This window comes from Rhincodon typus, chromosome 20, assembly GCF_021869965.1.
Source record: "Rhincodon typus isolate 14 chromosome 20, sRhiTyp1.1, whole genome shotgun sequence".
NCBI classification, from domain to species: domain Eukaryota; kingdom Metazoa; phylum Chordata; class Chondrichthyes; order Orectolobiformes; family Rhincodontidae; genus Rhincodon; species Rhincodon typus.
The window spans coordinates 17,130,435-17,144,497 of record NC_063351.1 but is presented as its reverse complement, the minus strand read 5'-3'; the positions used below and the strand labels follow the sequence as shown (position 1 = coordinate 17,144,497).

Sequence of the window (14,063 nt, the reverse complement as noted above, 5' to 3'; positions counted from 1 at the left end):
ATTTCAGGTTGCTAATAATGCTGTCAGTAACTGTAAGAGACAACAGTGCCAGACAGCAGATCAATTGTGTGCAACATGAAGTTGCTGAGTTTGTGAAGACCCCTGTTCACTCAGTTCCCCTTAAAAGGGAGCACTTTCTTCTCTATGAATTACAGTGGACAATGGTACATGGTCTATGGAGGAAAATAGAGTAAAAAACTGTCCAAACCCTCTTCTTATAATTTATTCCTACAGTTTATAACAATCCAGAGGCAGTGCAGACACAATGGGCTAAATGACCTCCTTCTGCACACAATTATCTATCTGATTCTGTGATCCTCAACCATACCTCCCCAACCTGAAACATGTACCACCTAGAAGGATAAGGGTAGCAGGTAGATGGGAACATAATCACCTTCACGTATTCTTCAATTTAAGCACTAACCTGTCATAGAAATATACCGGCAATCCTACATTGTCACTGGGTCAATATCCTGAGACTGCCCGTCTAACGACACCATAAGATTAGCTTCAAAACATGGACTGCAGCAGTTCAATAAGCTACACCACCACTGTCTCAAGGAGAACCAAATGATGAACAATAAATACTGGCCTGACTAGTGATGCCCAAATCTCTAGAATAAAAATTTTTGAACATCATCTAAAATCCTGAATGAAATTATTGCCCTTGCTGTGTCTCAGATATTCCTTCAACTTGATGTAATTTGTTAAAAACTGATCTAACAGAAAATTAATGGTTAACTCCAGAACATGAATGAACACCTGAATTCAATGGTTTCGCTTTCACATCTTTTAGCATTAACCGACATATGATTTACATCTAATAAGCAGCAGCCTTCTTAACGCCTTTGCAGTGACTAGCACCAATACTGTAATATAAGCAAAGAAGCTGCTCCCGGTTCTGAACAAGCTGCGGTTTGGAATCCCACACACCTTTCCAACAAAATATTCTTGAAGTTAATTCATAGAACATTTTTTAAAGATAGGGATATTACAAAATAGATTGCTGGAAGTGTTTGGCAATGTATTTCTACAGTGTTTAGGCTACATTGTATGTTCTTCTAGGTGAAGCATGCTAATGCTGGGGAGTGGAACACTTTTGCCACCCAGTGTCAACATTTAGCACAACCAGTTATCCTGGAACATTCCTTTTTCTCAATCTTTAGATGACTCCTTCAAACTGTGGCAGTGCAGAGTTTCACACTGACAACGGCAGCCATCCCTTTGACCTCCTATGTGAGGTGCAAATTTTATAGCAGTCAATGCCAGCTTTGATCTATGCACTTGCACCAATTTGAGATTAGATTGACACTGCTCATGCTCATTATGGCCAAGATCCAACCACAAAGAAAATCATTTCATATTCAGCAAAATTCAAACTCAGCCAGGTACAGAAAGACTTGTTTCTAATCCATTGCACCCATCAAACTAGCAAGCAGTAGGGAGGCATAGATTGTATGCTTTGTGCTTCTATCATGAAGACTAACACACTATGAGCAGAGCTTCATAAACGCTGCTGTTATGTTTGTTAAGTCATTTTGTGCTTTAATTCATCATGAAATTGCTTTCTTCCTAGTAGAGAATTAAACTTGCTGTATTTAATCACAGGTCCTGTACAAATCATTGTACTCATTCACAGCTATGCCCTAAACCTCATCAATGTCACCCTGAATCCCTGCAGTGACTGGTTTGCAGGATTAAACCCAGAACATGAATGAATGGAATTGGATGCCCCAGAAATTTCCTCTAATTAGCCTAGATTTCCAATCAGGTTTGATGACATTCAGCCTTAGTGGAAGGCCTTTTAAGAAATGCTCTCCTTATATTAATCAAGTGGAGGTGAACACATTATGGATCAAGCACTGGCTGATATTAATGGAGATGTCTGCAGGCTTAGCCGTTGCTTCCTCCAGCCAAAAGGACCTGGTAAGAGACATAATGACTGAGGGGTTGGGGGCAGTTGTTGTGTGGGGTGGAGTTGTGGAAAAGTTTGGGATAACAAAAAAAAGACAAAAAAAGAAGTGTTTTGATTCTGTGTGTTTGTGTATTGAAAAATACTTGCAATATATTTGATCTGAATCACTACACTGAAGAAAATGGTAGCTGATTCAAAAATTCATTTTTAAAACTGAACTGTTAGCATAAGAAAAACAAACAAACAAAGTCTTTTAGTACAGGATAGAATTAGAGATTTCTCCGCCATCATTGCAGAGTGAGTTTGTTTTAAAACATTTTTTTCCTGTAACACGTGAATTCTTAATTTGTGCATTTTCCAAGCAGAAATTTGCAATGAATACAACTTGTTCAAAAGGTTGTAATTTCCCAGTCTGACATACCTTGCATTATCAATTAGATCCATTCATAGAATACTGATATGTTTAAAAGCAAGCTTAAGTAACAATTTTTAAAACAACTTAAATCCATATTCTGTACCTTGCAAAAGCATGAACTATTTAAAGGAAAGGAACTTAGAGGGGTAGACCCAAAAGAGCAATGATGATGGAGGATTTTTGAAGTAGAATGTACTGGAGTGGGGATAAATCCTGATCCCAAAAGAATAATATGTGACAGATTAGCCTTTAATAGTGAAACAGGGGAATAAAGGAAAAACAATAATCCAAAGAAATGGGAGATGGTACCTGGGAGGCATAAGTGGAGAATGTTTTATAAGGGTCTGAAAGGGTTAATGCTGAGGATTGCCTTATGCACCATCCACTATGATGGTAGCAAGTGGGCTTTTCAGTGAACAGATCAAGACCTTGAAGGAGTGAGACCTATCATCCAGCTTTCTCCTCATACTCTCTGTACAATGTCTATCACAACAGTACAAAAGGTATTCCTAGGTGGTATCATGAAATAATCTTCGTCTTGTTTAAACCAAGAGCCTCTTGTTCAACTCCCAAGTGTTTACCTCTACCGCTACCATCCATACCAAGAGAGAATTTTTTTAATTGTTCCTTTATAATTCAGTCATGGAACATTGTTGTCACTGGCTGGCCAGCATTTATTGCCCGTCCCTAGTTGCCCCTTGAGAAGGTGGTGGTGAGCTGTCTTCTCGAACCGCTACAGTCCACGTACTGTAGGTAGACCCACAATGCCATTACGGAGGGAATTCCAGCATTTTGGCACAGTGACATTGAAGGAATGGTGATATATTTCCAAGTCAGGATGGTGAGTGGCTTGGAAGGGAACTTGCAGGTGGTGGTGTTCCCATATATTTGCTGCCCCTGTTCTTCTAAATGAAAGCAGTCATGGGTCTGGAAGATACGGTCTAAGATGCTTGGGTGATTTTTTGCCAGGCATCTCGTAAATGGTACATACTACTGCTACTGAGCATTGGTGGTGGAGGGAGTGCATATTGGTAGATGTAGTCCCAATCAAGCGGGCTGCTTTGTCCTGGATGGTGTCAAGCTTTGAGTGTTGTTAGAGCTGCACTCATCCAGGGAAGTGGGAATACTCCATCATACACCTTAGTATGCCTTGTAGATGGTGGACAGGCTTTGGGGAGTCAGGAGTGGAGTTACTTGCTGCAGTATTCCTACCTCTAACTTGTTCTTATAGCCAGTGTTCATATTGCTATCTCAATTTCTGATCAATGGTAACACCCTAGATGGTGATAGTGGGGGAGTAATGGTAATGCCATTGAATGTGAAGGGGCGGTGGTTAGATTCTCTCTTGTTGGAGATGGCCATTGCTGGAATTTGTGTGGCATAAAACATTACTTGCCACTTTCAGCCCAAGTGGTGGCAGCAAATCCATCTTAGAGTGAACAGCAGTCCACAGAGTCCAAGCAACATCAACAGCAATGGTACAGATTGTCCATCAATACAGTGCGATGAAGGCTGGTGCAGATTTCAAATGATGAGGAGGGTATTGACTTTCAATTTTCTGAACCACAAGGTTAGCAGTGTAAGTAGACAACAACAAAATGATCTTACATTAATTATATGTAAAGGCTACGTGAAAATAGATAGCAATAAATAATGGTAAATTGTTGCATGACTGTTATTTTTACCTGAAGTATATATATGAACATAATGGTCATATATATAAATCACTATATTCAAATAATTCTTATTGTTCCATAGACTTCTCAGCATTTCACCAGTCTGTCGATTCCTCCACAGAAAACAGCAACCAAATGGAAAGTGAGTCAGTGTTTTGCTTATTTTTGCATCTAGTTTCAGAGAATGTGGTCCCATCCCCTGCAAGACCCCAGAAATAATTAAGATTTTTAAAAATGTTTCGATGAACTTCAGAATCAGGATTTTTAGGATGGCAGAGTTTCTCTTCCCATCTGCCAAAGTGTCAGCAGCATGATTCCTATTGTCCCACAGTTATTAAATGGGAATTTTGCCCTGCACTAAGAAAGTGCTGCACATAGTCCTCAGAGTTCACATCAGCATGGAGAGCTCCGAGGGAAACGAATGCCTTCAGGAACCAGATCTTGTGGAGGAAGAACTCCATGCAGAAAGGAGGCTTTTGATGGGTGTGTCCTCACACTGACATTTTTTGCCCGAAACCTGAACAGAACACTTTCCAAGCTTCCTCCTGCCACGATCGCCTCCCACCAGCCTGATAATTGGAGCTGGGCAGGAAATAGCCCTTAGGTTGTCATCAATTGGTGACTGAAGGGTCTCAGTTGAGGTAAGTGAGTAGTTTAGGCCTTGCCCATCGTCATGTTAGAAAATGAGAAAAAGGGGTTAATCTACCTTGGAGTCAGGAGGCCTAGGTTCTAGTCCCACTTGCTCCAGAGGTGTATAATAACATCTAATAAGGATCTTGTGGTACAGCGGTAGTGTCCCTACCTCTGGACTAGAAAACACAGATTCAAGTCCCACTTGCTCCAGAGGAGTGTCATAATATGTCTGCGCAGGGTGATTAATAATATCTAAAATTGTGAAGAAGTCCGGATAGGCAGTTCTGGGAAGAGAGAGAATGCTATTGGAGGAATTTTAGTTTTCTCCCTTCAACCTGCAAACTCTGCTGGGGAACATAAAATTTTTGCCCACATTTGATTTAATGCTCAGTCTAAGCTGAAGCTGATATGAGAAATTGAGGGAGTTTATGGAAAAAAATCTTGATTGCGACATGTTCCCATTTGGTTTTCAGTGTTCAGCAATTTTTCATAAACACAAGTTCGATTTGTTTCCCTATAGCCAGGCTATATAAAACCAGCACATAATGAAAGATTCATAACGTATTTACAAGAGCACTGAATGGATACATGCTGACACCTTTGACAACAGTTATCACAAAGAGAAAAAATGGGAATGCTAACAGAAATTTGAGAGATAAGAGATCAGAGTGGGAGTGAAAAAGACCGCTAAACACGTGCGGCTTGCTCTCATCCAAATACTCTCTTGGCATCTAATCAGACTATTTCTCATCCTATGCAGGTTAGGGAGGGGATGGAGTTTAACCCACCCAAGTGTGTAGGCTTCAATCACACTGGTACATTAAAAAAAATAAATGCAACCTGCCTCCCAGTTGACCACTTTTGCTTTGAATAGAGGCCAGGTTGGGAGGGATGGGAAACCAACTTGCTCACAGGATTATGTTTGTTCACTTTAATCCTATAATGAGGCTGTGTGTCTCAGAATTTACCACCTTTCTAAATTTAACCTGGCAAATAAATAGAGGCAAGAATTACTGGATCCAGGAGCTACTTATCCCCTTTGCAACGCACTCTTGAATCCAATTCACTGATTTCATCGATTTATTGCGATTGGACACATCCTTTCCAATTCCATCCAGCATTGGCTCTTCCAAGCATCTCCCCCTCTCCCTCTTACTTTTAATCGCTGAAGCAATTTCGATTTACCCCCTTCCGATTGCTCAGATCTTCTTCCAATACATTTATAATCTCCCCCTACCAAAAGCTCCTTCCAATCTCCCCCACTGCCTGATCCTTCATGATATAGATATAGATTTGGAATCCCTACAGTGTGGAAACAAGCCCTTTGGCCCAAAAAGTCCACACTGACCCTCACAGTATCCCACCCAGACGCATCCCCCTATAACCCACCTAATATACACATTCCTGAACATTACAGGCAATTTAGCATGGCCAATCCACCTAGCCTGTACACCTTTGGACTGTGGGAGGAAAGTGGAGCACCCGGAGGAAACCCACGCAGACACGGGGAGAATTTGCAAACTTCACACATACAGTCGCCCGAGGGCGGAATCGAACCGGTGTCCATGGTGCTGTGATCTCCACCAAGATGTTTGATCCCTCTTTGCCTTCCATTCCCCAGCTTTGGACTGGTGCTAAAGACCTATCTTCAATGGTCAGCCTCTCAATCCATCTAGCTATGGCCAGAAAACAGTCAGTCAAAAATACTAATCAAGTCATGCTATTAAATTTAATTAGATGCAAGGGAAACTTGTTTTCCAGATCTCAAAAATCCACCCTACTTCCAGCCTAATATTACAGCCCCTATCTTTTCTCTTTGTTGAACTCAAAACTCATCCAGTTCCCCGTTACATTCCCACAGTCAAAAGTCACTGTACTAAATTGGTAGAATTACTGAACTGTGGAATATACTAAGTGTGAAGAAGTTAAGCGTATGGGAAAGCCTTGGGAATACTTTTATTCAAACCACTGCTTCATTTTATAAATGGAAATATCAATCCATGGAATTTCATGCTTTTTAAACAATCTTTTCAGTTTTCCTTGCATGCCACACAATTACAACAATGAGGAATATTCCAGACGATCCTAAGCAAAATATAGTTCAAACTAATCCAAGACATCCTGTGAAGCTACCCAGTTCTGGGAAATCTTGTTACAGACCAGGAATCCTACAACAGTAGCCTGCCTTCCAGAGATTGACTTGGAATTAGTACCCATTGTTTCTCAAAAGGTTCGTTTGGATGCTTGGGGATTTTTCCACTCTATGAATGCAGATGAGAAAGGTGGCAGGGAGGTGTTCTGGCTTGAACATGCTCGTAAGAAAATTGTGTTACAAGTTATTGGCAAAGTTCTGTCTGAGATTATTTTATAAAGGACCAGAACTTCTACAAAAAAAGTGTTTCAAACTAAAAAGTACCAGTCCTGCTTATTTCATGCTTTAAGTTTAGCCGACTGTTTCTTTGTTCTGCCGTGTCCTTCTGACCTGGTTTTGCATGATTTCTCCATTATCAATTTACTTCATTAAATTAAAAACTTGGATCATATCCATTCTGTTTCACAGCAAGCTTTTATGAGCACTCTTCATAACTCAGTGATCTCAAGCCTGTAATGGCTTTGATACTTTCCTCTGAATCCTTCCATTATAAATTTTTGCCAATACAATGACTTTCATTCATACACAGCACATCACACACGTGTTTTGTACAAATTGATTCTCTTTTGTTCTGAAGATAATAACTAATGATTGAACAATTGAAAGCTCAACACCTCACCTTAACAGCTAATCTTGATCTTCAAACTTTGACAGTCATCATACTGAGCAGGGTAGACACTTTCTTCACCAAATTAATGCATGACTAGCATTGTCATTGACCAGTGATCAAAAGCAGGTTGGTGTTATTGCTTTCCCAGCCCTACAAGTCAGTCTAGTGTGTTGTTTGCCTGAAAACATCAGGATTTAGCAGGGAGCATTTCAATTTTATACTGATATTTATGCACTAAATTACTAATAAAACAGATTCAAATGTATGATTATGTTACTCAACATCACTTGCAATTTCCAAACTGGACCACACAAGGTATGGAAACACTGAGCCCTCACTTTATAGATTTCTTTTTGTACTCATGTGGTTTGTCACAACTTTGCATTACAGCACTGTCTTATACTGTGTCTTTATTGAACTGGCTGTAAGACGGATGGCCCGAGTGAGTACCTCATGATAGAGGTTATATGATCCCTATAAGCCAGGAGGTAGATTAGAACTGTGTTGCATTTCTAACCTAAACATTTCCCTTTTCGTAAAAAAAATTGTATGCAACATTCACATTGTTATTTACCCAAAGGAGCCATTATGTACTTCACTGTTCTCATGTGTTAACGGTTTGTTATCGTCAGTCTCTCGGCATGACTTAAAGATCATCAGGCATAATGGTGATCTCATAATGGTCCATGTGCATGTAAATCATTGACTATTCATCTTGGTGATATTCCATCTTTGATCAATGTTGTTTCCCATGTTGTGTTGTACTCATTGTTGGTTCACTTCCATTGATGGGTGCCTTGGACCTTTGGGACTGATTATTGATCAGTGCAAATATGATGGGTTTGCATCATCCTGATCAGCTGCCAGCAGGTGAGGAACGGCTTCTCTGGTTGTGCAAAAGAGCTTGCAGTTGTAATGGTATATCTAATTTATCACACGCACCATGTATGATCAGGGTGACAACTGTTCTATGCAGATGCTAGTGAGTTAAGAAAAAGTATTTGAATTGTATTGCCTTGTGGTCAGGCTTGACTATCACTTTGTCTCTTCCAAGTAGGTATTGAAGAAAATCTTCACAAGCACAGAGAATGGTAACAAACTGGGTAAGAATTTTGCTAAGTGGTTGACAAATTCAGTGGGTCTTTTTTACATTTGTTGAGCGCTGCATCACTGCAATAGCTTTCATCTTTTCAGGATCTGGGCGAAGACACTTTGATGTGAATGCATAAACTACGGACTTGGCATCAGGCATATTTAGTTGCAATTTTTTCTTATTCCCCTTCAGGTTCATCTGGTGAGCTGCCTAGCTGTCACACTAGAATTTGATAATCATCAGCAATAACTTCTTTGTGTATCTTACAAAGATCTTTGTTAGTTTCCAAAAGAAACCTGTATTTGATGGAATGACACCTAACGTCCTACCACTTAAATATTTCAATTAAGATTGCAAGAAAAAACAGCTTCAACAAAATGTGTCTTTTTTTAGCAATACTCAAGTTCTGTACAACTAAATGACTATATCCATAAACCAGCAAATCATTCACGTCAGGTAGATCACTAACTATTTCATTGTGTCTGAATTGATGTTCCTCTGGAGTCATGGAAATGCCAAAGAACATGCACACAACCTTCTGCATCTCCCAAATAGTGTCCAGAATGTAGGTTGAAAGAAATTGCTTTCATTCAGCTTCGCTTGCTAGTAGCCATCCCTCACGTACAGGTTAGTGAAGACTTTTGCTTCTGTAAGTGGCAAAATTCCTTTGATTGTTGGCATGCAGTAATGAGATCTCTTCAGAACTCTATTTAAATACTTTGGGTAGATATACACTCAGATTTCCTGGTTATTTCACTATTACCATGTTGCTAATAGAGAACTTATTGGTGGGCATAAATCTTGACCAATACAAACCATAAAGGTAAAAGGATAACCAAGGAAAGTGTAGGGCCCATTAAGGACCACAGTGGTAATTTGTGTGTTCTATATGATGTGCATACAAGTCATGGAGGAGGACTGTGATATACTTAAACAATTTAAGTATTTCTTAAAGAAATTAATTTAGTAATTTACTTAATTTAACTAAGAGGAGATTCTGATTAGCTGAGGGGCAGGAAACAAAGATTGAAGGCTGAGGGTTTTTGTTTGTCTGGAAGCCTGTGTCCAGTGGGGTTCTGCAGGGATCAATGTTGGGTCCTTGCTCTCTGTGGTATATATAAATGGTTTAGATATCAATCTCGGAAGGTTGATCAGTAAGGTCGTGAATGGTATAATAATTGATTGGGTGGTAAGTACTGATGAGCCTTAGATTGCAGGGCAATACAGATGGGCTGATCAGTGCAAACAGAATTAAATCTGGATGAGTGTGAGGTGATGCACTGGGGCTGGTCAAACAAGGCAAGGGAATATATTATGAATGGTAGGACCCTGGGAAGTACCGAGGTTTATTAAGGTAGCAGGAGAGGTAGACAAAATGTCGTTTGGAAAACATACTCTCTATGCTTCAGCTAATAAAGTTAAGAGCAGGGAGGTTATGCTGGAACTGTATTAAACATTGGTGAGGCCACAGCTTTAATATAGGAACATGAGAAGTAGGCCATTTGGCCCCTGAAAGCTGTTCTGCCATTCAATAAGACCATGGCTGATCTGTGGCCTAATTGTATATGCCTGCCTTGGCCCATATCCCTTGATACCATAACTTAATGAAAAATTGTCTCCCTCGGATTTAAATTTAACAGTTGAATTATCATTCTTCTTTAAATGAGTCAGAATTCCAAACCTTCACTATTGCTTGCATGTGGAAGTGCTTTCTAAATCTCTCCTGAATGGCCTGGCCCTAATTCTTAGACTATGCCCCCTGGTTCTAGAATCTTCAAGTGGAAATAGTGTATTTTTATCTACCCTGTCTTTCTTGTCGATATCTTTAAGACCTCAATTAGATCACCCCTTAACCTTCTAAATTCTAGAGAATAAAGACCTAATTTGTCTAATCTTTCCTCACAAGTTAACCTCTGAAGTCCTGGTATCATCTTTGTAAACTTCTGATGAACTCGCTTCAGGGTCAAAACATTGCTCCTAAGATATAGCTCCCAAATCTGCTCTCAGTACTCCAAGTAGGGTCTAACTTGAGTTTTGCAAAACTTGAGCATAATGCCTGAATCCCTTTAGATATGAAGACCAATATTCCATTAGCCTTCTTGACCATATTCTGCACCTATCTGTGGTATTTTAAAGAGCTATGCACTTGAACCCCAAATATCATTGGACATCCATTTTAATTTAACCCTTTTAAAAAGTATTGATCTTTTATTTTGCCAAGCAAAATGAATAACTGCACACTTGTTTATATTAAAATCTGCCATAGCTTTGCCCATTCACCTAATCTATCAACATCCTGTTGTAATTTTATGCTGTCATCAACACAGTCTACAATGTTGCCCAATTTTGTGTTGTCACCAAATTTGGATATTTGTCTTTTTATGCCATTATCCAAGTTATTAATGAATATTGTGAATTGTTGAGGGACCAGCACAGGTCTCTGCGGGATACCACTAGTCATATTAATCCATTATTGTGTACAGTCCTGGAATCCACATTTGATGTAATTGCACTGGTGAGAGGGTGGAGGAGGTTTATCAGGATGTTGCCTGTGTGGCAACTCCTGGTCCTATGATGCTGCTTGGCCTGCTGTGTTCATCCAGCTCTACACCTTGTTATCTCTGTTGCCTGTGTGGGACAGTTTTAGTTACAAAGAAGATTGGACAGACTGGCGTTATTTTCCTTGGAGCAGAGAAGATTGGAGGGGGTATACGATAGAGATGCATAAAATTATGAGGGGCATAGATCGGGTAGACAGGAAGGAACTTTCCCCTTGGAGGGATCAATTATCGGGGAGCATAGATTTAGGATAAAGAACAGAAGGTTTAGAGGGGATATGAGGAAGAATATTTTATTCAGCAGGTTGTGGGAATCTGGAACTAACTGCCGGTAAAAGTTGTGGTGGCAGAAACCCTCATAACATTTACAAAGTATTTAGATGTGCATTTATGATGCCAAGGCTAAAACACTGTGGGCAAAGTGCTGGAAAATGGAATCAGAATAGTTAGGTGGTAAGTACCTACGTAAATAAGAATATTTATTTGTTTCTAATTTTTCCCATTCATTAGATCACTATCCTATATAAATATTAATTGCAGCTATAAAATATAATAAGTTAGTCATTACAATCATTAAAAAACAACAGGTATTTTTCTTCTGTTTTGACTAGCCTTTTCTAGGGATTATGAATCTTCGATTATCTATATAATTTGATCTATATGCAATGATCTACATAATTTGATAGCACCTTCTTTTGACACTAGACCCTTTCTTTTATATCTGTGGTTTTCTAAAAAAACAACAGGAATATTTGGCTAGTAATTAACAAAGTGTTAGCTCAAATCTTTGCATGCCTGGCACATTGGCAATCTAATGAATTGGATTCTGACAGCTTTAACTCCAGTCTAGACAATTTCACAGCAAATTAAAAGCATTCTGGAAGAAGCTTGAAATAATTTTACTAGGACTGGAAGTTTCCTTACACCTTGACCAAATGACAGCGAAGAATTTCAAATTGATCCTTTGAGACATTCAAACAACGGGAAAGGAAAGGATCAATTCTTACAGCTCAAAGATTCTGAAACAGTATGAAGTGGGACAATTGATTAAGACTGATATTTAGATGCACATTAATAGCCTTAGAACAGACAAAATGTAACAAAATCATAGGGATGTAGACAGAGTAGAGAGAGAGAGAAACTGTTACCATTGGTGCAAGGAATGAGAACCAGAGGGGCACACACTTAAGGTAATTAGCAAACAAAGCAATGGAGACATGAAGATAAACCACTTCACAGAGCGAGTAGCTAATATCTAGAATACCCCGTCTGGCAGTGCGCTGGAGGTATAGTCGATTTTTGTCTTTCAAAAGAAGAAACCAAATCATAATCTGAAATGAAAACAAATAAGTTGCAGGGCTTACGGGGGAAAGGGAGGTGAGTAACACTAGATGTTAGTGCCAAAACAGCAATACATGATGGGCCGAATGGTCTCCTACCGTGTTGTAAGCATTTCATGCTTCCACGTGGATTAGACAGCGTTTCTCATATCATCATAGATGGCAAACTTGAATTATCAATGAAAACCTACAACTGCACTGAACAAATTTTAGGAACAAGTAAAATCAATGAATCCAACTCTTCATAAAAAGATGAAGAGAATGCTTTCACAAAGCATATCAGTGAAAATAGAAAATTGCTTATAATTAGATCTGCCTTTTGCAGTTGTAGGTATTTCAGTACAATATGAGAACTAGAATAAACTTCTCATGTATATTGTATAAGAGATTGAGAAGAATTTGATTATATCAGTGACTTTCTCTTTACACAATAAAATCTTGTATGCAAATGTCTGCACAAAAGAAATGTGCAAGTATCTGATCTTGCTATAGGCAAGTCCCACTGAAATAATAATTATAAAATGACTGAACTCCGCAATCCCAAAGAGTGGCACCATGGAGTCAAAGCTGCTGATCTCAACTGTATGAATATAAAAAAGGTAACAAATGCAACCACAAGAGGAAACACTGAAAGGTGTCACTGTTGCCAGCTGAATACAGATGTAATTAGCAGATGTGCAGTGGAAAAAAAAAGTCTTTTGCTTGTCATATCAGTGCATAGCTCTGGGAGACCAAGAAAAGAACTTTGGATTGAATAGAAGTTTTCCAGTACTGAAAACAATTTGAGCCCTAAAAATAAGTTTAGTATGCACAATCCTATTAAATAATTGGCAAAATGTGATAAACGATTCACACAAATGATTTTTTCTAGCTAGTCTTTAAAGAGGATAAACCACTACTAACTGAAGAGAAAATTCCAAAAGAATTATTATTGACTTAACATCATTGCATTTTTTTCTCACTTAATTGCTCTTGATCTATTTTTAATAGATCATCAAGGGAACTGGTTAGTTGATGTTAGTGACTCAGACAACAGAAAGGAGTTCATTAGCATAGATAGCTGAAATGGCAAAATTGCTGAATCACCCTGTTTATAAATGAGTTTAAATGATGTACAATCACAGTAAGTTCTCCCAACGAGGTCCCAAGATAATCTTAAGTGCAATCACTGGTTTTTATTTAGAAATAAGATGTATGTAGAAAGGAAGGAATTTAAAACCTAAAAATTATTTTAATATTTGCATTTGTTAAGTGTTTAGGATTGCAATTCACTTTTCAATGTGAGTTTGAAAAGCTTGCAAACATACTTCATTGTATGAACTTTCTAACTGGCTGAATGGAATGATATTTTCATTTGTTTTATGCAGGGTTTTAACTTCTTCCATTGGAATACATGGATACACTTTGTGTGAAGTTGATTGCTTTGAAGGGGAGTACATTGATACTTTAAATTTATGACTGTCATGTGCATCGCGACCAGTGCATTATTTGGAAATTGAAATAATTGAAATAATAAGCTGCGGTTAAGCTGGTGTGGAAAACCATCAAACGCAATTCCTAATGAGTTTAGGATCTTGCTGCATGGTTCACCACCTATCACAGAGCACTGGGACGAATATATTAGCTTCCACCATCACTCGGACTTGCGATTATAGGAGCTAACTCTGCATT

At 38.9% G+C, this 14,063-nt stretch overlaps 1 long non-coding RNA gene across 1 annotated transcript; it reads left to right on the top strand.

The window, feature by feature from the left end:
• Positions 1 to 1,862: 1,862 nt before the first annotated feature.
• Positions 1,863 to 13,826, top strand: LOC125485580. Its single transcript, XR_007264293.1, has 4 exons — positions 1,863 to 1,926; positions 4,089 to 4,148; positions 8,459 to 8,504; positions 13,760 to 13,826. It is a non-coding gene; the product is annotated as an uncharacterized LOC125485580 (long non-coding RNA).
• The last annotated feature ends 237 nt before the right edge of the window (positions 13,827 to 14,063 follow it).